Here is a 23,820-nt window from a genome sequence, read left to right on the forward strand (position 1 = left end):
TCCTTATAGTCTCCTCTGACATCAACCATCTCATAACCTCCTCATCAATGAGTATATTTACAAGCAGCGCTGCAACAAGACGGCAGCATCCATCATCAAGGACCCCACCATCCACGAGGTGCTTTCTTCACACTACTACCAGGGGGCAGGAGGTCCAGGAGCTTTAGATTCCACACAACCAGTTTCAGGCGGAGTAACTGTTATGTTTTGTAATTTCAAAATATTGAACTAATTTAAAGGAAGACATGGGAGTCCAAAATATGCATCTAACTTCATGCTTAATTTAAGAAAAGCATGCACGTATCACATGGTAGTGTGACAACATATGCAATTCATATATTTATACATAGTATAACCCATAATTATTTATTTATTTAATGGACCAAGAATGCTTAAATAGATATATATACACACATGTGTGTGTGTGTGATTACTCAAATATTACTGAAATATTTAATACACAACACTCCTCCCTGCTCAGCTATAAACTCTACTTCAATACAGAATGCATTTCAACTATATACAGCATATACCATATAATACAACGACTACTCACAGACGTCCACAGCATAGTAAATTTTAAAATTGTCCCATTTTAGGCTTGAAGATTTAATTGTTGTGAAAGACTTCTTACACTTTCCTTTGGGGTGGGGTGGGTGGGGGGGGGAAGGTGTTGGTGGATTACTATGCTTGGCAGGAGAGACTTGAGGCTGCGAAACAATCTCGGGTTGGGGCCTCTTCCATGGTGGTTGTAGGAGTTGACTCTGGGGCTGCAGAAAATGGTTCTGACAGCTCTGGACACCTTCTCCAACAATTGACTCTGTTCTCCTCAAATGATCTATGTGTTATCTCCAGATGACATCAGATGCAATCTCCGCTGTGTAGGGGATTGGTCCATTTCTGTCCTCAATCTTCCCACTTTTGATCATATCTGTAGTCCTTCTGCAGGAAGCTTATCTAGGAGTGAAAAATCAACCTTCTTGTTTGAGGAGCTCTCATTTTGTCTTGGATGCTTGTTTTGCACACTCCTTCTGAGATTGTGTTTGGGGAGATACAAGCATGATTGCAAGGGACAACCCAGTAACAGCATAGCTGTTGAGTTGTTGGTTGTGGAGAGTGTTGCAATATGCAAGGAGGAAACTGGCAGGCTTCTAGTTCAGTGTTAGTGTAGCATAGCGTGGACATCACTTGCATTGCATTCTTTAGACTCTGGACAAGCCTTTCCACCAAACCATTCATAGCTGGGTGGTATGGTGCAAATATATTATGTCCTATTCCATTCACTTTCAGGAATGACTGAAGCTGTTCCATGACAAATTGTGGTCCATTGTCATGTGGTCCTCAAACAGTCTGGCAATATCCCCATGAATCCTCTGCTAGGGCACTGCAGACCATTCCTAGGATGGAGAGGCGCTGCTCTTTGCACATTTTGGACATGTTTGCATCTAGTAGAGGGTATGGCATGCAGATCTGCATAGCAATCTCAGGCCACTAGACAAAGCTTTGAGCTAATGCTTTCATTTTCATCATGTCTATATGACTGACATGTAGCTTCCCCAACACTCTAGCGCTCAACTTGGATGGGACAGTAACTCTCAATCCCCACATAAGGTAATTTCTCTCAAGTGTAAATTCATCTCAGTCCCAGTGAAAATGGGGGACTGGATTTTCTGCTGTACATTCCAGCCATCTTCTGTGGCCATGTAGATCTGAGATAGTGTTGGTTTCCCTTTGGGTCATCTCTGTTATAATAGGGAGATTTTTGATTTGTATAATGGAGAATACATCAAAAGGACTGTCTATTTTTGTAAATTTTTCAGGCATTTCCTTTTCCAGGACAATCCAACAGCATTTCCTGGTTAGTTGTCCTCTTGAATTCAATCTTGCTATTGTGTTCTCCAAGAAACAGAGCCCACCTCTGCATTCATCCTGCTGCTGTTAGTGGAATGGTTTTGGTTTGACAGTATCAGCAAAGCTCATTTCTGCTGGTTTGGTTGGAGCAGTCAAACCTTGAAACAAACTGTATGGCTTTAAGCCCAATGCATTCAGCAAAGTTGGCACTTGTTTGTTTTAGGCTATTTCATTTGCTTCAAAATACTGCTCAATTTGTTCAGTATATAAAATCCATTTATCTGTCTATAATCAAATGTGCCAATCCTTCCAGTGTAGTCTGCCATTTCTGCTCTTCATTTATGGTTATTATCACTGTTTATGAACCCATGAATTCTTCCACCTACTTTAAAAAAATGTTTTTGTCTTGTCACATGCCGCACTGCTTTTTTAAAAACTCAGACATAACTGCATGTGCTGGGCTGTGTTTTTTAACTCATCTTTTTTCTCTGTGCTTTTTTTTAGTTCAAATATCTCACTGTTCTTTATCAGGCCAGTAGCTATCTCAGGTTTGTTTTAAAAACAACTCATTGCCACTATTATGTTTTGTAACTTCAAAATGTTCAATGAAATTGGAGGAAGACACAGTAGTCTGAAATGTGCATCTAAGTTGGTGTTTACTTTAAGTGAGGTGCACACGTTTCACGTGGTAACGTGATAACGTATGCAAATCACATATTTATACAGATAACCAGTAATTCATTATTTAAGTGAACAAGAATGCTTAATATATATTATGCATGCAAGAGTACTTAAATATTGCCAAAATATCAAATACACAACAGTTATTGCCATCAGGTTTCTGAACCAGTATGAATAACATCACTCACCTCAATGCTGAACTGACCCCAAAACCTATAGACTCACTTTCAAGGGCTCTACAACTCAAGTTCTCTGTGTTATTTATTTACTATTTTTTCATTATTTGCACAATTTGACTTCTCTTGCATATTAATTGTCAGTCTTTGTTTATATATAATTTTTCATAAATACTGATGAATTTCTTTATTTCCCGCTAATGCCCGCAAAAAAATGAATCTCAGGCTATATACATATACTTACTTTCATTACAAATTTACTTTGAACTTTGAACCAGCTGTTCCAGATTTAGCATTGTTGCCAATTTTAAGTCCTATTTAAAGAGACAATCTCTTTTCATATTCATGTGCTTCTGGAACTTCAGCACATAAGGAAAATTTTCAAGATCTCATTTCCACTCAAAAAATTTGTTCAGAAAATCATGTGAATTTAAGATAAAATTAATCTTCTTTAAAGAAGAGCAACTGAGAGAAGCTAGGTAATTAAAGATCAATGAGTCAAATATCAGTAATAATGTTGTGGGTAACATTTCTAAAGGACAGGATTAATGGATGCTTGGAAAGTCTTGTGTTCATTAGGGATAGTTGACATGGCTTTGTCAGTGAGAACTCCTGTCTCACTAATTTGACTGGGCCTTTCAAGGAAGTAACAAACCATGTGGTTGAGAGCGCAATGTTTTACATAATTATAAGGACATCAGAAATGGCTTTGACAAGGTCCCACTTGGAAGGCTATCCTCAAACCTAAGAGCCCATCAGATCCAAGGCAAATTAGATTCAAAACTTGCTTGTTAATATGAAAGAGAGGATGGTGGAGAATTTTTTCTTAGACTGGAAGTCTAAAGTTGGAGCAGCACTATAAGGATTAGCGCTGGGACCCTTATAATTGACATTAATAATTTGGATATGAATATAAGAGGTGTGATTTATAGGTCTGGAGATGACACAACAATTAATGGTGTTGCTAATAGTGAAAGGGACCATTTTCAGTTACAGAATGATACAATGAGTTGGTGTGTTGTGGGCAGTAATGGTAAAAGTCATTTAATCCCAGTAGGTGCAAGGAGATCACTTTTAGGGAGGTCTAATAAGAGCTAATACTTAAGGCCCTCAGGAGTATTAAGGAGCCGAAGAACCTTATGGTACAAGTCCATAAATCCTTAAAGGTAGCAGCATAGATAAATGGATTGATGAAGGATATTGGCTTTCATTTACCAAGGCATCGAATATAAGAGCATGGTGGTCAATGGTACAACTTGGTTAGGCCACAGCTGGTGGACCAGATGCACTTCTGGTTGCAACACCCAGGAAGGACATGAATGCACTCGTGAAGCGTGAGAAGGATATTTCATAGGATGCTGCCTGTAACAGAGAACTTGAGATATAGAGTTATAAAGCCATAGAGAATAACAGCACAGAAACTGGTCTTTGACCCATCTAGAATGTGCCAACCTGATTTTCTGCCTAGTCCCATCCACCGCACTTGAACAATAGACATTGACCATTGACTGCTTATGTTTGAATTCCTTACTTACAAGATCAATTACCATTCAAAATAAAGGTGTTAAAGTCAATTGAAACTTCAAGCTGACTGCTGATGATATTTTGAAGGTAGTAAAGCATTTGTCCCTTAGTTGTATTTCACATCCTTCCGCTATTCCTATCTCATCTGTCTCTGGAACCTTCTAATGTCTAAAGCGAAGTTATGTTCTTCCAGGTTGATTACACACTGCCATGATCATTCTCACCTATCTGTCTGCTGTAGCAAAATTGGCTCAAGTGGTCTCACTTCAAAGGCCTCCCTTCTCTGGATTTGACTACACAATACTGCATTCATCTTCGCCTGGACATTGTCTTTAAACCTTGACTTACTGCAACTTCCACATACCTACCTAAACTTCTCTTAAATATTGCAATTGAACTCGCATCTACCACTTCCACTGGCTTTAAATTCCATACTAGCCGCTTCCCCTGAATGAAGTAATCTCCCTTCAAGCTTCCCTCAAATATTTAGTTTTTCACTCTAAGCCTATGACCTCTAGTGCTGGTCTCACCTAATCTGAGGGAGAAAAGCCTGCATGCATTCTTTATCTATACTCCTCATAATCTTGTATACCTCTATAAGATCTCCCCTTCAGAAATAAATTCCTAACCTATTCAAACTATTTAATTAACTCAGGTCCTCAAGTACCACAAAATTTGTGCATGAGGAGAGGCTGGACAGGCTGGATTTGTTTATCCTGAAACTGAGGAGACTGAGATGAGACCCAAGGATGATTTTGAGACTGAAAGGGTTATCATATGAGGAAGTTAGATGGCTCTGGAAAGTGGAATGTGGAAAGGATGATTCCTATGGTGAGGGAATCTAGGACAAGTGGGCATAACCTCAGGATAGAGGGGCATTCATTTAAAACAGAATTACGAAGAAATTTCTTTAGCCAGAGGCTGGTGAATTTGTAGAATTTGTTGCCACAGGCAACTGCAGAGGCCAGGTCTTTCAGTGTATTTAAGGCAGAGATTGATAGGTTCTTGATTGGCCACCGCATCAAAGGTTATGGGGAGAAGGCAGGGGAGTGGGGGTGAGGAGGGAAAAAAATGGATCAGCCATGATTGAGTGGCGGAGCAGACTCAGTGGATCAAAGGGCCCAATTCTGCTCCTATGTCTCATGGTCTTATGGTCTAAATTGCACTGCGGCAGACAGGAAGGCTCCACAAAGGGTAGTCCAAGCTGCCCCATGCATCACTGGCAACAGCCAAGGGTATATATACAGAAAGGTGCTGGAAGAAGGTCAGTAACACCATGGAGGAGGTCACCCACTCTGCTCATGGACTGTTTGTCCCACTCCCATCAGGGCAGAGGCCAGGCTGCATCCACACCAGCACTACCAGACCCAAAAACCATTACTTTCCCCAAGCAGTAGGAGTAACCAACTCCTCCACCCACCAACCCACCAGTGCTACTTTAACATTTCCTCTCAGAGTCACTTTATGTACAGGCACTCTTGTGCCTAGTATCACTTTATGAACATATAATCTATCTATGCATATAAACTGTCTTATCTATTTATATTTACTTTTAATATTATTGTGTTCTTTATCTTATTATGTTTCTTTTTGCACTGCATTGTATCCAGAGTAACAATTATTTCATTCTTCTTTACACTCGTGTACTGGAACTGACATTAACCATCCTTGAATCTTGAATCTTGAAAGAAAACATTGTTGCTTACAACCGAACTCTCTTAATATCCCACCTAGTTTACTCAGTCCTCAGACTGTATTTATATGTGACTACAGGCACAGCAGTGTGGTAGACTCTCTAAATCCCTTTGGCGTAGCTAAGGTGGCCATTCAGTTCATGGGCTATCAGTACAGGTAACGTACGCTGGCCTTGCAGGTCATAAGTAGATTGAAAGTCTAGCTTTATTTGTCATATGTACATTGCAGAATACAGTTAAATACAAGGTTTGCATTAACAACCAACACAGCGTGACGACGTGCTGGTAGCAGCCCACAAGTGTCGCCATGCTTTGGTGTTAACATAGCATGCCCACACATTACTAACTCTAATGGAACTTAGGAGGAAACCAGGAGACCCTGAGGAAACCCAAACAGTTGCAGGGAGAATGTATAAACCCCTTACAGACAGTGGCAGGAACTGGTAATCGCCAGTGCTGTGAAGCGTTATACTACCATGCCATTCATGTCAGTTGTATCCAATCCTTAATCTATATGTATCAATGTGTAAATTGTAATAAAAAAAAGAATCCCGCCTTTCACAACTCTCCTGAGTTCACTTCACTCTTGCATTAATTCAGTAAGGTTTCTAAATACCAGGGAGGAATAATTTAAGGCAATGGCCATAAAAAGAATGCTCATTATACTTACACCAATAAAAAATTGATTCAGAATCTGTTTTTGTTTAATGTTATTAAAATCAGTATTACAATCCATGCATGCCATTACTTTAACAGAGCTTCCTAAATCCAAAAGCACTCTTGGGTACTTTATTATGTATTTTTAATATAATCATGTGGTACAGAAAACAGGGCATTCTGTGAATGTTGATCTTATTTATCTCTGTGACTAAGGTGGTTTACTATTTACCCCCTTCTGTTACTGTCACATGCAGAAGTGTTGATATTGAGCAGCTGTAGATATTATACCCTGGAGCCAAGTCTGTTACTGTAAATATCGACACAGAGTTCCATTGGAAGTTTATCTCCAGTAAATGTAATTTACTGTCAGCTGTATGGATTTTCTGGGGATTGTAATTCTGTTATCTTTCCCCATGCTTCCCAGTTGGTTTATGATAGTCCTTAGGACATCTATTTTCATAAAATGCCAACAATTGGTAGACGTCTGATTTTTTTTCTCTTTTCTTGTTTAATTTATTTCTGAACCCTAATAAACAGTTAAAGGAAACCTATAATCAAGGTGTGATATGCATGTTGTGTTAATGGACTTGAATTAAATTAATGCTTCAGTAATCCCTTGTTTGATTACCCTGCTCACTGCATGTGACTCGAAACCCAGACTGAGGGACCAAAAGGGCATGGCAAAGCTTAGGCAATGCTTTTGTTACTCTTGATCTGCTCAAGCTTACTTAGCTTCTCATTCCGTAATTTTAAAAGTATTGTTGGCAATAATTAATGTGAATTACATAATAATCATTAAATTCAGGGCTCCTGATTCTAGATTAAGTGATTTACACACAAAGGAATAACTCTAAGATAGAATTAACATTTAGAAACTCAATGGTCTAATTTTCTTTATTATATCTGGTCTAGTTATTTTAAAATTATATTTAAATAACTTTTTAAATTGCATTATCATAATGCAAGAAATCAACAAGAATTAGTCATTGTGACACAGGACCTGTGCACTCTTTAATAAATAAGAAATGTAAAAACAAGCACTCCATTTACAGTGCATCCTCCTAATATTTTCTCCAAGCATATTGCTAGAATTTTTTGAGGCTGAGATAATAGATTATAGGTTAGCGACAACATTGGACTCTTTCCAAGAAAAATTCTCATCTCCTTAACCATGTTACAATTACTCTGATGCCAGCAAGACTTGGAAGGGAAGAATCCGTTAAAGGATGATTTACCCTGACAGATTTCAAATCAGTGATCAAGTCAAGGCACATTGCAGAGTTGAAAGTGAAAACACACACTTGGAAACCTATGTCACAAAATAACAAAAATATTCTGGAAATACCCAGAAATTCTGGTAGCCTCTGCAAAGGGAGAAACTTTTCAGTACATCATCAAAACAAGATGTTCTCTAATTTTCTCCATCTATTGCTAATTGCTAACTTGGTCAATATTTCCATCTTTTCCTGTTTTCATCTCAGATTTCTAACAGCTGCTGTATTTTGCTTCTTGCATCCATCATTCTCAGTGGCAATCACTAAAATGGTTTCATTCGGAGTATGAACCTTCCAAATCAGTTTCTGAAGCCATTTCATTGAAAAGTATTAATTCCCTTCCATGTGTTTAAAATCTCTGCATCAGCTATTAATTTACTGGTTGCATAGCATACAATTGCTAGAAATAATCAGTGATAACCTCAACCTGTGTCCAAGGAATGATCAAGGAGACTGCAGACCTCTCTCGGTTCTGAACTCTGTCACAGAAAGATTTACCATGTGGACAGAAGAGAAGATTCAAAGATGGTCTTGGAAAACAGAGTGCAACGTTCCCACTAATTGATGTCCATGGATGCTCAAAGTGGAGAAGCAGCCTCCAGAAAGGCACTGAGAACCTTGAATGCACAGAGAAGTCCAGCATAGATAGTGGAAACAATGAACCACCTCTAGACATACTGCCTACACATCTTGTCTGTCACACTGAAGTTGACCTCATCAAACACCCCATAATGCATTGACATGGTGTGCAAGTAAATCACCCTTGACCCTATAGGATTGCCTAAGAAGGAAAAAGGAACCAAACGGCCACCTGACTCTCCTCAAAGAGCCTGGAATTGATGATATCACTGGACAAAGAATCAAGGAGTGCTGAGTACGGTGGTTTTCCGAGAAGGGAAAACACAGATCCAAGTAGAAGATAGTACTTCATTATTACCTACTTTGCCAATAAACACGAACGATAGAGAAGGTTATAGCTGAGGAGCATAAACATGGTGATGTTACACAAAGCCACTTACCAGCTGGATGGAGATCTAGCAAGAATAAAACATCAATCATGATACATAATGATTCAGATTCCCAGGGCCTCAGACAGTGTTATCTGAGTAGGACCATGTATTGGAGCTGATCTGATTGTATCATTGCAATGCACACACACTCCCATGATTTTGGGGAAGAGAGCATAGATACCCAAATTTAACTAGTTATATGTTAAGGTAGTTAGATTTCCTTCAATGTATAGACAATGGGATGTAAACAACCTCATAGACACCTCGGCTGCACCAAGTTCTACTTGTGTTCTCAAATGCCAGAGGTTGTTCAAAGACTCTGCTTGTAGAATCTCTACCACCATGACAAACATGGATCAGCTGAATGGTCATCAGATCAACAGCAATTCTGCATCTCATGGGATTCTATCTGAGTAACAGAAAAAGCATTCAAAACCAAAAAGGTGCAGGCAAGGCGGCAGACCTGATTGAGACAGGGTAATCTGAACATATGACCAAGGTGGTCTAGAGGGATTCATGCATTAGTGATTTACTGGAAATATGAAAAAGGATCTTTTTCCCAAACTGTCATCAAATCCCATTCAGCCTTTTCCCATTTTCTCAGTTTCTAATCCTAAAATTTAATTAATCTTTCTATGTTCATCAATACTCCCTGTCCTCCTTAGCTCTTTCCCCTTCTTTATCTCTGACTTGTTCTGAAATCTCTTCAATCCTCCAAATCAGAATGTTTCCACAACTCCAATTTCAATGAATCGATGAAGGCCATTCATAGATCAAGAACTTCTATCCTATCTCTTTGTAACCTCTACTTCTTTCTGTTCCTTTAACATTCTCCAAAAAAGTTTATGTTTGATCCAGTGCAGTGTTACCTGGTCTAATGCATTCTTACACGATTGTGTCCATTTCTGTTTAGGAATGTCTCATTGCTTTATACTCATGACATATGTGCCAGGCACAGAAACTAATAGATGTAGTAATGGACTAGAGGTGAGGTGGCTGTAACATAAACATATCATTTTGTAACACAACCAAAGTGAAATGAGTTTTGTTGCCAAGAGAGAAAACGTGCGGAGTTTCACAAAAGAGATTCACACTAATTTTTAATATAAAAGTTCCTTAATGAGTACCTTACATTGGTATTTACCAAGGAGAAGGACATGGAGGATAGGGAGATTAGTGTCAAGAGTATTGATATGTTAGGACATGTTGAGGTAAAGGAGAAGGTGGTGTTGGGTCTCCTAAGGAGCATTAAGATAGATAAGTCCCCATGGCCTGATGGGATATGTCCTAGGTTATTGAGAGATTGCTAGGGCCCTGTGCTATATTTTTGTGTCTCCTCTAGTCACAGGTGAGGTCCCAGAGGACTGCTGAGTAGCTAATGTTGCTCATTTATTCAAGAAGGGAACCAGAGATAATCCTGGAAACTATAGACCGATGAGTATCATGTCAGTGGTATAGCGGTCACTGGACAGAATTCCTAGAGGTAGAATTTATGAACTTTTGGAAAACCATTGCCTAATTAGGGAGCATAGCAAGTCATGTCTTACTGGCTTGATTGAGTTTTTTAAAAAGGTGACAAGGGGGATTGATGAAAGTACAGCTGTGGATGAGGTGTACATGGACTTTAGTAAAGCACTTGACAACGTCCCTCATGGGAAGCTCATTCAGCAGATTAAGGTGCGTAGGACCCATGGTAAGTAATTGGGCGTTTGGATTTAGAACAGGCTTACCCATAGAAGACAGTAGGTTGTGGTCAAAGGGACTTATTCTAGCTGGAGGTCTGTCATTAGTGGTGTTCCACAGGTATCTGTAACTGTGATGTTTGTCATGTATATAAATGACCTGGAGGAAGATGTAGTTGAGTGGGTCAGTAAGTATGCAGATGATACAAAGGATGGTGGTGTTGCAAGTAACATAAAAAAATGACAAATAATACAGAGGGATATAGATCCGTTTTAGATATGAGGCGAGAAATGGCAGACAGAATTTAACCCGGCCAGATGTGAAGTGTTGTATCTTGCTAGGTCAAATGTAAAGAGACAGTATACATTGTTAAGGGTTGGTGAGCAGTGAGATCTTGGGGTTCAAGTTTATAGTTCCCTGAAAGTGACTATTCAGGTTGATAGGATGGTTAAGAAGGTGTATGGTATGCTCATCTTTATTCGTTGAGGCACTGAATTCAAAAATCAGCATGTTATGATGCAGTTTTATATAACACTAGATAAGCCACACCTGAAGCATTTCATGAAATTCTGCTTGCCCCATTATAGGAAGAATGTTGAGGCTTTGGAAAGGGTGCTGAAGAGGTTTTGATGCACCATCAATAACTCACACTGAGACGTAAGGCGAGATATCGGCTTTTATTGACTGGAAGAAGGAACCAGCAGTGAGTGACCACCATACTACATCCTGGAGACTGAGAGGCTGGGCTCCGGCCTCAATCATCTTTATACCGGGGTCTGTGGGAGGAGCCACAGGAGCAGTCAGCAGGGGGTGTGTTCAGACAGGCACATAGTTCACCACATTCACCCCCCCCTTTGTTTGAAAGAGTCCTCATGTGGCGAAGTTTCTTACAAGTCAAGTCTATCAGGTGGTCGAATCTGTCGCTGCGATCTACGTAGCACCGGCTGTGATCGCATGGATGCCGGCAACATTGGTGATTGCACAGGGGACGGAGGTTGCGCTTGTTCTTGCCCACTAGGCGCCGGTGATCCCTCATGCATGTGCGAGGCGCCTGGTATAAATGCGTACGAAACGCCCGGTATACAAGTGTCATGAGGAGTCTGTGTAGGGCCTGGTGAGCACGGTGTCACCTCTGGTGCAGGGTTCATAGTTACCGGAAAGCCTTCAGGGTAGTGGTCTGCTGCACCTGCGGGTGCCGGTTGCGGATGGAGACCATGTCCTCCCGCCCATCAGGTAAGACCACGTAAGCATACTGGGGGTTCGCATGTAGAAGGTGAACCCTCTCTACCAGCGGGGAGTATTTATTGCTCCTCACATGTTTCCGGAGCAGCACTGGCCCCGGGGACGTCAGCCAAACTGGTAGGGTGGTCCCAGTGACAGACTTCCTGGGAAAAGAGAATAGGCGTTCGTGAGGGGTGGCATTGGTGGACGTACATAACAGAGAGCAGATAGAGTGCAGTGCCTCAGGGAGGACCTCCTGCCATCGAGAGACCGGCAACCCTTTTGACTTAAGGGCTAAAAGTGTGGCCTTCCACACTGTGGCATTCTCCCGCTCCACCTGGCCATTACCCCGGGGATTATAACTCGTGGTCCGACTGGTAGCAATGCCCCTAGCTAGCAAGTACTGGCGCAGCTCCTCACTCATAAAGGAGGACCCTCTATCACTGTGGATATAGCAGGGATACCCGAACAGAGTGAAGAGCTGGTGCAGGGCTTTTATGACGGACGTGGCAGTGGTGTCGGGGCAGGGGATGGCAAAGGGGAACCGTGAGTACTCGTCGATAACACTGAGAAAATAGACATTGCGGTCAGTGGAGGGAAGGGGGCCCTTAAAGTCAACACTCAGTCGTTCAAAAGGGCGGGTGGCCTTGACAATTTGTGCCGTGTCAGGACGGTAGAAGTGCGGTTTGCATTCAGCGAAAATTTGGCAGTCCCTGGTCATCGTCCTGATGTTCTCCAGGGAGTATGGCAGGTTCCGAGCTTTCACAAAATGGTAAAATCGGGTGACCCCCGGATGGCAAAGATGTGCACGAAGGGCGTACAGCTGGTCGAGCTGTGTGCTAGCACACGTTCCCCGGGATAGGGCATCAGGGGGCTCATTGAGTCTGCCAGGCCGGTACAGGATATCATAGGTGTAGGTGGAGAGTTCTATCCTCCACCGCAAAATCTTATCATTTTTGATCTTGCCCCGCTGTTGGTTGCCGAACAGGAACGCAACCGAGCGCTGGTCGGTCAGCACGGTGAACCTTTTGCCAGCAAGATAGTGCCTCCAGTGCCTAACAGCCTCCACTATGGCCTGGGCTTCTTTCTCCACCGCGGAGTGCCGAATTTCGGAGCCTTGGAGGGTGCGAGAAAAGAATGCTACTGGTCTGCCTTCCTGATTGAGGGTAGCAGCCAGAGCGAAATCGGAGGCGTCACACTCCACTTGGAAGGGAGCGGTCTCGTCCACTGCATGCATCGTAGCTTTGGCAATGTCCGCTTTAATGCAGTTGAAGGCCACGCAGGCCTCAGCAGAGAGGGGAAACGTGGTAGACTTGACCAGGGGGCGAGCCTTGTCTGCGTAATGGGGGACCCATTGGGCGTAATAGGAAAAAAAACCCAGGCACCGTCTGAGGGCCTTGAGAGTGGTGGGAAGAGGGAGTTCTAACAGGGGGCGCATACGTTTGGGATCAGGGCCAATAACCCCGTTTTCCACAACATACCCAAGTATAGCAAGGCGGGTGGTACCAAACACACACTTGTCCCTGTTATAAGTAAGGTTCAGAGCTGCGGCCACTTGGAGAAATCGTTGGAGGTTGGCGTCGTGATCTGACCTGTCGTGACCACAGATGGTGATCTTATCCAGATAGGGAAATGTGGCCTGCAGTTGGTACTGGTCCACCATCCGGTCCTTTTCCCTCTGGAAGACAGGGACACCATTCGTGACACCGAAAGGGACGCGCAGGAAGTGATAGAGCCTGCCTCGAAGGCGGTGTAGGGGCGGTCCTCTGGGCAGATGGGGAGCTGGTGATAAGCGGATTTCAGATCTATTGTCGAGTACACCTTATACTGAGCAATCTGGTTGACCATATCCGCGATGCGGGGTAGGGGGTACGCGTCAAGCTGCGTAAACCTATTGATGGTTTGACTATAGTCCACCACCATCCTATTTTTCTGCCCAGTCCGAACAACAACCACCTGGGACTGCCAAGGGCTTGAGCTTGGCTCAATGATCCCCTCCCTGAGCAGCCGCTGCACCTCCGACTGAATGAAGGCCCTGTCCCCCGCGCTGTACCTCCTGCTTTTGGTTGCCACAGGCTTACAGTCGGGGGTCAGGTTGGCGAACAGCGGTGGGGGAGGGACCTTGAGAGTGGAGAGGCTGCAAGTGGTGTCGGTAGCGCAGCTGTCGGCCTGGTTCTGGATGGGATGTGTGTGCCCGTGTGTGTGTGTGGTCAGTAGCGGGGTATGTGAAGAAGTCCCACAAAACTGAGGATTCCGGACAGTGAGTGGTGGGAGGGGCCCGTCGTATACCATAGTCACACTTTCGAGATGGCTCTGGAAGTCCAGCCCCAATAGCACAGGTGCGCACAGATTAGGCATGACCAGCAGTTCAAAGTCCCGATATACTGTGCCTTGCACCACCAAAGTCGCTACACAACCCGCCCGGATGTCTGCGGACTGCGACCCAGAGGCCAAATGGAACCTCCGACTGACCGGCCGCGTTGCAAGTCCGCAGCGTTGCACTGTGTCCGGGTGAATAAAACTCCTAGTGCTGCCCGTGTCAAACAGGCATCTAGTCCTGTGCCCCTCCACCCTTATGTCCATCATGGACCTTGCAAGCTGGTGTGGGGCGCTTTGGTCGAGGGTTACAGTGGCCAGAGTTGAGCCATCGGGGTGCCCGGTAAGCATCGAAGGGCCGGGGGCGGGGCGTGCTGACGTCGACAAAGATGGCCGCTCACATCCGGGGTACCCGGTCAGCATCCGAGGGTCGGGGGCGGGGCGTGCTGACGTCGACAAAGATGGCCGCCCACATCCGGGCATGCAAGATGGCGGCCCCCACGTTTCACCCGCAGCGCTGCACTCCGCTCGAGGTTGAGACTTACAGACCTTGGCGAAGTGGCCCCGCTTTCCGCAGCTGGAGCAGGTCGCTTCTCGCGCTGGACAGCGTTGTCGAGGATGTTTTTTTTGGCCACAGAAATAACACACGGGCTTCTGACGGGCCACCGCCGTGGTCAGGGTCGGGGAGCTCGTGCAATCGCGACTGGCGGCGGCGTTGGCGAATTTGCTCCCGGGAGCCGGCGGTGGCGGGGTCTGAGGTGTCCACGATGAACCGGCGGGGAATCGCGCGACTGGACAGCGTCGGCGTTATGCAGCGCAGCTTCTAGAGCATTGGCCGTCTCTATCGCCGAGCGTATGGTAAGGTCGGCATTTTCCAGCAGCCGCTGGCGCATGTACACTGACCTCAGTCCCGTCACAAAGGCGTCTCGCACCAGCAGCTCCGCATGTTGTTCTGCCGTGAGCATCTTGCAGTCACTAGCTCGGACGAGTGTCTGTAGTGCTCGGAGAAACTCAGCGCATGATTCGCCAGGCCGCTGTTGCCGGGTAGCTAACCGATGTCTTGCGTAGACGGTGTTCACCGGCCGCAGGTACTGTCTTTTGAGGGCGTCCAGTGCCCCATCGTAGGTCGGCAGGTCCCGGATAATGGAGTAAACTTTGGGGGTGACCCTCGAGAGTAGGATTCTGTGCATAACGGCGGGTTCAGTCGCACGAAGCTCCGCCAAGTACGATTGGAAGCATGCAAGCCAGAGTTCAAAAGCAAGAGCTGCGTCAGGGTCTTGAAGGTCCAAATCCAACCGGTCCGGACGCAAAACGGGTTCCATGTTTTAAAACTTTCAGTCAATAAAATTGATGCACCATCAATAACTCACACTGAGACGTAAGGCGAGATATCGGCTTTTATTGACTGGAAGAAGGAACCAGGAGTGAGTGTCTATCATACAATGTCCTGGAGACTGAGGCCGAGCGTCAGGCCTCAGATCGCCTTTATTCAGGGGCTTGTGGGAGGAGCCACAGGAGCAGTCAGCAGGGGCGTGTCCAGACAGGCACATAGTTCACCACAGGTTTACCAGGATGCTGCCTGCAGTCGAGGGTATATGCCCTCCAACGAGAGTTTGGATAAACTTGAATTGTTTTCTCTGGAATAGTGGAGGCTGAGTGGAGATCGAACAGAGGTTTATAAGATTATGAGAGGCATAGATCCACTCGGCAAGTAGTATCTTTTTCCTAGGGGTGAAGGGTCTAATACCAGAGGACTTCCATTGAAGGTGAGATGGTGTAAGTTCAAATGAAGTGTGAGGAGCAATTTTTTTTATACAGAGAATAGCGGTGCCCGGAATGCACTGACTGCCTGGGGAGGTGGTAGAGACAGATACATTAGGGATTGTTAAGAGATGTTTAGATAGGCACATGACTGTGAGGAAAATGGAAGTCTATGGCAGCAGAGATTAGTTAGTTGGCCATTTGATGACTAATTATATTTGTTCAGCACAGCATTGAGGGCGAAAGGGCCTGTTCTTAAGCTGTACTGTTCTACGTTTTATAATTTCAAGATTCAATCTTCGGCTCAGAAGGCACCACTGAGTAAGTTTAGTTTCAAGAAAAATCTTTAAATCTGGAAGGTTTGTTTCAATGGAGGTCATTAAAATGCCTGGAAATTTGATTTTCAATTCAAATTATAGCAGCATAATGATTTTTTGGGGGAAACAATAATTTCCTTGGGACCAATATATACTGACACAATGCAAACAGTTGACACTATTTCATTATTTGTTTACGGGGTGTGGGTGGTTCTGGCAAGCCCAGTATTTACTGCACACCCTAGTGATGGCGAACTGCCACCTTAAACCATTTGGGTTTTATAGTGATAGTGTTCAGGTGGGGAAGCTGTGACTCATTGAGAATGAAGGAGTTGCAATAAACTGTACTTCCTATGTGCCTTCTGCTCTTGTCCCTTGAGTTAATGAAGTCTTGGGTTAGAGTATATTGAGGAAGATATTTTGATGAGATGCTTCAGTACACCAAGCAGCCACAGGTGACTTGTCCTGAAGCCACCCGGGGTTCTGGGAGTTAGACTAGTCCCCTGCCTCATCTTGCATAGTGTTGACTTTCTTGAGTATTATTGAAGCTGCAGTATTCAGAAAAGAAATACAGTATTCCAGTACAGTTCTTCCCAAAATCTTAAAGCTGGAGGAATGCTTTTGCAGTGTCAGAAAAAGATCGTTTTGCCGCAGAATACCAAGCTGCTGAGCTGATCTTGTAACCATTGTATTTGTTTCGCTTTTACAGTTAAGAAGGTGACCCTCAGGATATTAGTATCAAAGTATCTAGTAACAGTTATGCTCTTTCTTTTCAAGCTGAAATAGACAGACTCCCTTATTGGATATTATTTTCATTTTTTGATCCATAAAACCATAAGACATAGGAGCAGAACTTGTCTATTCAGCCACTGAGTCTGCGCCACCATTTGATCATGACTAATTTGTATTCCCACTCAACTCCATTCTCCTGTCTTCTCCCCGTAACCTTTGATGCCCTTAATAATCAAGAACTTATGAACCTCCTCTTTAAATATACCCAATGATATGGCCTCCACAGCTATGCGTGGTAATGAATTCCATTGATTCACCACCCTCTGGCTAAATAAATTATACGCATCTCTGTTCTAAAGGGATGCCCATCTATTCAGAGGCTGTACCCTCCAGTCTTAGACTCTGCCACTATTGGAAAAATTCTCTACATGTCTCTCTAGTCCTATCAATGTTCAGTGGGTTTAAATAAGACCAGTCCCCCGATTCTTCTTAACTCCAGTGAATAGCTGTCCAGAGCCAACAAACACTCCTCATATATTAACTCTTTCATACCCAGGACCATTCTCATAAACCTCCTCTGGGCACTTTCCGATGCCAGGATATCCTCTCTTAGATATAGAGCCCAAAGTAACTTCAGAGCCTACATATGCAGTGTGTGAAGGAAGGAAGGGATGCAGTACAAAATTTGCAAAGTGCTGAGGTTTCAGTACACAGGGCAGAAGTTCATCTTTAGTATTAGCACAAAATAAGAAGTGTATTGACTACAGATCAGATTCTCCAACTAACATGTAGATGATGAATAAAGATGGCACCACATACAGCGGCTGTGTTGCGAGTTACGTTCCAAATCTACAGTATTCTACTAATTTCTACGATTTTCTGTTCAAGTAGCTGATAGTCACATCAGATACGATAGACTGACCCTTCTGAACATCAGAAAGACGACATTTACCCACCATGTATCGCCTTCCTACACTGGGATCCCCTGCTTGCATGATCCATGGGAGACTCATCTCTTACACCACCACTACCTCGGAAGAAGCTCCAGAGGCGAGGGAGAACGGCCGGCGTCCTGGTGAGGCTGAGACATTGTGCAAATCAGCCACCGTTCCCCAGCATACTCCTGGCTAACGTTCAGTCCCTAGGTAACAAGCTTTGTGAACTGACAGCCAGAATCTCCTATCAGTGGGAAAGAAAGGAATGTAATGTTTTGTGCTTCATGGAGACCTAGCGGATGGAGGAGGTACCGAATAGTGCCATCGAGCCCTCTGGGTTCTCCCTGTTCCGGGCAGACAGGTCGAAAACCCTCGCTGGGAAGAGTAAAGGAGGAGGGGTATGCTTCATGGCCAACAATACATGGTGCGATCCCCAGAGTGTGCATGCCCTCAAATCGTTTTGTTCCCCAGACCGGGAATACCTGGTGCTGCTGTGCAGACACTACTGGCTGCCTCGGGAGTTCACGGCTGCTATCGTCACAGCGGTACAGGCTGATACTGATCTGGCTCTCAAGGAACTGTACGAGACCATCAACACGCCGCCCACCCAGAGGCTGCCTTCATCATTGCTGGTGACTTTAATCGAGTGTCACTGTCTAACATCTCTCTGAAGTTTTGTCAGCACATCCAGGTGAGCACTCATGGAGATAACACACTTGATCACTGCTACACTCCCTTCCACAATGCTTACAAAGCTCTCCTTCACCCTTCTTTTGGAAAATCAGACTACTCTTTGATCCTGCTTTTGCCGACGTTCAGGCAGAAGTGGAAACAAGAGGTGGCCATAGTTAAAACCGTCCACTGTTGGTCCAACCAATCAGCCTCCATGCTGCAGGGCTGCTTCGATGATGTCAACTGGAATGATGAGGATGTCTCCAAGTTCACGGACAGAGTCACGTGCTTCATCCAGAAGTGCATTGACAAAGTTATCCCTCAGAAGTCGGTAAGAGTCTTCCCGAACCAGAAATCCTGGATCAATAGTTCCATGTGAGCAGCATTTACTGTACAATATCAAGCTTACATTGCCAGCAATGAGCAGGAGCGGAAGAAAAACAGCTATGATCTGCGCAAAGCTATCAAGGCTGTGAAACAGCAATGCATGGACAAGGTTGAGTCAAGATTCACAATGAATAGCACACGTGACTTGTGGCGAGGGTTGCGTACCATCGCAGACTTCAAAGCCAAACATTGTGGTGCCGCCAACATCGCAACCTCTCTCCCAGATGAGCTCAATCACTTTTACGCTCAGTTCGATGTCGCTAACTCTGAGCCTCCGAGGAAAGCCACCACTACAACCTGCAACCTGGTCATCTCAGAGGCTGAGGTACGCAGATGTTTCTACCGAGTGGACAGTCACAAGGCTGCGGGACCGGACGGCATCCCAGGGCGAGCACTCAGGATGTGCACAGCACAACTGGCAGGTGTGTTACGGCCATTTGTAATCTTTCCCTCTCCCAGTGTAGAGTGCCCTCCTGCTTCAAATTATCCACCATTGTCCCTGTACCAAAAAAGACCAAGGTAACATGCCTGAACAATTGGTGTCCTGTCGCGCTCACCTTAATAATAAGCAAATGCTTTGGGAGGCTGGTCAAGGATTACATCAGCAGCTTGCTGCCACCCCCTACAATTTGCCTACCAATACAACCAATTGGCAGATGATGCAATAGCCACTACTCTATATACCGTTCTTACACAGTTGGAGAAGAAATATGCTTATGTGAGAATGCTGTTCTTGGACTACAGTTCAGCATTCAACACAATAGTTCCATCCAGGCTTGACAGGAAGCTCAGAGACCTCGGCCTTCACCCTGTCTTGTGTAGCTGGATCCTGGACATCCTGTCAGATCGCCAGCAGGTGGTAAGAGTGGGCTCCCTCACCTCTACCCCTCCGACTTCAATACAGGAGCCCCTCAGGGCTGTGTACTAAGTCCCCTCCTTTACTCCCTGTATACCCATGACTGTGTCACCACCCACAGCTCTAATCTGCTAATTAAATTTGCCAGTGACACTACGTTGATTGGCCTTAACTCAAGCAACAACGAGGTGGCCTACAGGGAAGAAGTCATCTCTCTGACACAATGGTGTCAAGAAAACAACCTCTCCCTCAATGTCACAAAAACAAAGGAGGTGGTTGTGGACTACAGGAAGAATGGAGACCGGCTAACCCCTATCAGTGGATCTGGGGCTGAGATCTGCTTATTACTGAGGTGAGTGCGACAGGACACCAATCATTCAGGCATGTTGCCTTGGTCTTTTTTGGTACAGGGACAATGGTGGATAATTTGAAGCAGGAGGGCTTAAAGTTCCTTGGTATCCACATCACCGAGGACCTCACGTTGCCTGTTCACAACAGCACCTCTTTCACCTCAGACAGCTGAGGAAGTTTGGTATGGGCCCCCAAATCCTAAGACCTTTCTACAGGGGCACATTTGAGAGCATCCTGACTGGCTGCATCACTGCCTGGTATGGGAACTGTACCTCCCTTAATTACAGGACTCTGCAGAATGGTGTGGACAGCCCAGCATATCTGTAGTTGTGAATTTCTCATGATTCAGGACATTTACAAAGAAAGGTGCGTAAAAAGGGCCCATAGTATCATTGGGGACCCACATCACCCCAACCACAATCTACTCCAGCTGCTACCATCCGGAAAATGGTACTGCAGCGTTAAAGCCAGGACCAACAGGCTCCCGGACAGCTTCTTCCACCTGGCCATCAGACGGATGAACTGACAATCTGAGTGTACTCTATATTACATTGACTGTTCTATTTGTTATGAATTATTATAAATTATTATGATTGTGCATTGCACATTTAGACAAAGTCAAAATGTAAAGATTTTTATTCCTCATGCATGTGAAGGATATAAGAAATAAAGTCGATTCAATTCAATTTTCAGTTCCATTCCAATCAATTAAATAAAGCTAAATATGAAGCAGGATATTATATAGCAAAGGTGATCAAAAGTGTAATATCTAAGATTGTTTTTGTTGTGTTACCATAACGACCATAATCTTTTCCCCTTTTATATTTCATCTTCCATTTGACAGCCATTTTGAAATGTAGTTTATTTCAAAGTACAACAGAAGTTTGTTCTTGAGCAATGGTGTCACACTGAAGCCAGATCTCTCCTATGATAAACATCCAATAATTTATGCCTCTTAACTAACCCTGAAGTATTGCCTATAAATATAACTAAATTAATAACTGCATTATTTATGACTTTTTTTCATTAGACTGCTATAAATTGTAGTAACCTTGGGATATGCATAAGATTTGTTTTGGATTAACTGGAATGTTAATAATTAATAACATTGTAATGAATCCAAACATTAAATTATACACATATCAAGCTTCAAAGGGTTTTTATTCAAGAGTCAAAATTAGCATATATTACATTATAAATATTTGAAGAAGTTGGAAGTATTCTAATTACTAGTTGTGGTATTTTGTTTAAATTACTCACTAGCAATTAGTGTTATTTAGCATATGTAGTCTCAATTGCAAATATTTGTGATTGATTCCTCAGGCAAAATTACTTTTCATCCTATTGCATCATAAACCTTTGGAATTTCATGTAAAAAAAAGGCAAGAGCTTCCAGCATAAATCTTCTCAAAAATGCTCTTGCTTAAAAGCGAACTTTGGAATAAACTGTAAATTATATTGAACTTCAAATACTTGCACAGTTACAGGACAAACTGAACATCAAGCAGATATAGACCCCTCAGCCCACATTGCTGTGCTGACCCTTTAACCTATTCCAAGATCAATCTAACTCTTCCCTCCCACATAGCCCTGAATTTTTCTTTCACCCAGTGTGCCGAAGAGTCTCTTGAATGTCCCTAATGCATCTGCCACTACCACCACCCCTGGCAGTGCATCGCATGCACTCACCGGTCTGTGTGAAAAAAACTTACTTCTGTCATCTCCCCTACGACTTATTTCAATCATCTTAAAATTATGCCTTGTTATATAAGCCATTTTCACCCTGGGAAAAAGTCTTGGGCTGTCCGTTCGATTTATGCCCCTTATCCTTTTGTACATGTCTGTCAAGTCACCACTTCTCTTCCTTCGCACCAAAGAGAAAAGCCCTAGCTTGCTCAACCTGTCCTCATAAGACATGCTTTCTAATCCAGGCATCATCATCAATTATGTGCCCAAATATATCTGCACTCAATGAACACGTGTCTTCTGAGTAATGAGTACTGTATAGTGTAATGAGTACTTTTGTGCTGGAAATATCATTAAGCAAGCTTGATTCTTGACTATCTTGTTTCACTGAGAATAATGACAGTGAAAGCTCTCAAAGCATTGAAGGTTGAGTTTTTCAGTTCTATATTATATTATGGATCTTCAGAGGATGTATTTCAAGCTCAGATCAGAGGTTAGAAGGATAAGCAGAAGAATTCATCTATCATTTTCAGTGGATTTGATTGCCTGTTTCACTAGCCTCTACCCACAAATGCAAAATGGAGACCTAGTGTAATTCATTAGCAGTGTACGTTGGAGTATATTTGCATTTTATTTTGTTCTAGCATCCCAATTCAACATTCAAGTTTAATTATCGTTTAAACCATACATGGATACTGCTGAACTGCAGCATCAAGCAAGCCCAAGGCCCAAGGCCTAGTCCTCACCTCAACAGAGGCAACAATGCTGCCATGCCTCCTGTCTCACAGACAAACAAGGGATGCAGGCTTGTGGCAATTCAATGTCTTGTGATTGCAGAAGAAACATCCAAGATCTGCAATCATATTGTTATTTTTCTTTGTTCCTGATGAAATTTCAGTACTAATTTTCTGTCTTCAGCACCTGAAGGCATTACCTAGATACCCAAATAAAATTCCGTGGACGATATTGTCTTATTTCCTACTTGTAAATGTGAATGTTCCCAGAATCAAAACTGTCCAATTAATTGATCCTGTAGTCATCATGTCTGAGTCCATCATACAGGTGGTTCATGAAGAAAACAATCAGAACTATGAGCTGGATTCCGTTTCCCAGCTGCTAATAGAGAATTCAGTTCAAATATAGCACATCTTCACCCATATTACCTAATTAGGAAGGACAATACGGAAAGAGATCAGTTAAAATATCTTCTTCCTCTATATGGAGAACATAATTAACAAACACAAAGTACACTGCAGATGCTGTGGTCAAATAAACATGTACTAACAAGTTGGATGAACTCAGCAGTCGGGCAGCATCTGTTGAAATGAGCAGTCAACTTTTCCGGTAATTCCCTCCCTCTCCCTTCCCCCATCCCACTTTCACTCTGCCTCCTCTTCTAGCTGCCTATCACATCTTTCATGATTCTGCCACCTTCTACTACCCATAGTGCTTTCCCCTTACATTCCTTCTTCACCTCTCCTGCCTATCCCCTCCCTGCTTCCCCTCCCCCACCCCTTGATCTTTCCTCTGATTGGTTTTTCACCTGGCACCTTCCACTCTCCCACCACCTTCTTTATAGGGCTCTTGCCCCCTCGTTCTTCAGTCCTGACTAAGGGTCTTGGCCCGAAACGTTGACTGCTCCTTTCAACGGATGCTGCTCATCCAGCTTGGAGAAGATAATTATCACTTATTGAAACAGCCACTTTATTGCAATTAGCATTGTGCTATAAAGGAGTAAATATAATATTTTAGAATCATTTTACAGTATAATATTAAACAGCCACAATCAAAAATGGCAAACACTCCTTGGTAATTCCATGACTAGGCCATTACTTCTGTCACACCAAGGTCAAGCACGTGCCCATTAGATATTCTACCAATTATATGCCACTGTAAAGTGGATCTTTCTGTCTCCAGTTCCCCTGTTGCAGAACAGCCAGGGATGTTACTAATGTGAGACATTTGAAACATGATGTATCATTTAATAGCCTTGTCTAATGAAAAAAAGACCATGTGATGAGCTTTATGCAAGA

This window comes from Hypanus sabinus, chromosome 5 (assembly GCF_030144855.1).
Source record: "Hypanus sabinus isolate sHypSab1 chromosome 5, sHypSab1.hap1, whole genome shotgun sequence".
Classification (NCBI taxonomy): Eukaryota; Metazoa; Chordata; class Chondrichthyes; order Myliobatiformes; family Dasyatidae; genus Hypanus; species Hypanus sabinus.